Below are 865 nucleotides of genomic sequence, written 5' to 3' on the forward strand. Positions count from 1 at the left end.
GTCCTGCCTAGCATTTCGGGGGAAAAAATAGCGGGAGACACAAAGCTGAGCCCGGATTATCGGATAGTGGAAAAACGTTGGATGTGGGGTGGCCGAAACGGGTTCAGCTCTCCTTTTTTTGGGTCTTTTTCAAAGGGCATTTTACAAGGTATATTTATGTATTTTATGATATTCGACTGTTTTTTTTAAGTCGGTGTATGTGGGAATTTTTCTGGGGTTTTTAGAAGGAATTTTTTAAAGTTTGGTGAATAGAAAAAATTTTTGTGTTTCACTTTTTGGTCTCTGTTTTGGACTTTTCCCTGGACGTTTTTGGTAACTTTTTGGGGTTTTGTGTTTCCCAATTGTTTTTTTTAAAATTTAGGGTAGAGTTTGAGAAAATAAGTTTTTTTCCAAAAGGGTTTTGGAAAAGGTAAGGGGGTAATGCATGTTTTAAAAAATTTTGGGTTGATAAAAAACTAATGTGAAAAAAAACATTTTTTTTTTCACTCTTTTTTTTTGTCATTTTGGGGGAACGGGTCTTTTTCAGCTGGGGGGAATCAGTTTTAAGAAAAAAATATAAAATTCTTGCCCTACCATTAAAGATTTTTCTATATAACAGTTTTACGTGTTTGTTTAAAAATTTTTTTAAAACTTCCTTATTTTTCTTTGCCACCATTTTTTTGGAAATATTGTCATTAGGGGAAACGTTTTTTTTTCCCTATTTGTTGTTTAGTTTATTGCAAGGGCGGGAAAAAAGTTCAGTAATATTTTTGATACTAAAATTCTTTACATTTACTCCAAACAGGAAATTTGGGACTTCACATATGCTAAACATCATTTTTAAAATATTTTTATAGTAAAATTAATATGTAAGTATATAATATAA

The sequence above is a fragment of the Penaeus monodon genome, chromosome 21 (genome assembly GCF_015228065.2).
Source record: "Penaeus monodon isolate SGIC_2016 chromosome 21, NSTDA_Pmon_1, whole genome shotgun sequence".
Lineage (NCBI taxonomy): Eukaryota > Metazoa > Arthropoda > Malacostraca > Decapoda > Penaeidae > Penaeus > Penaeus monodon.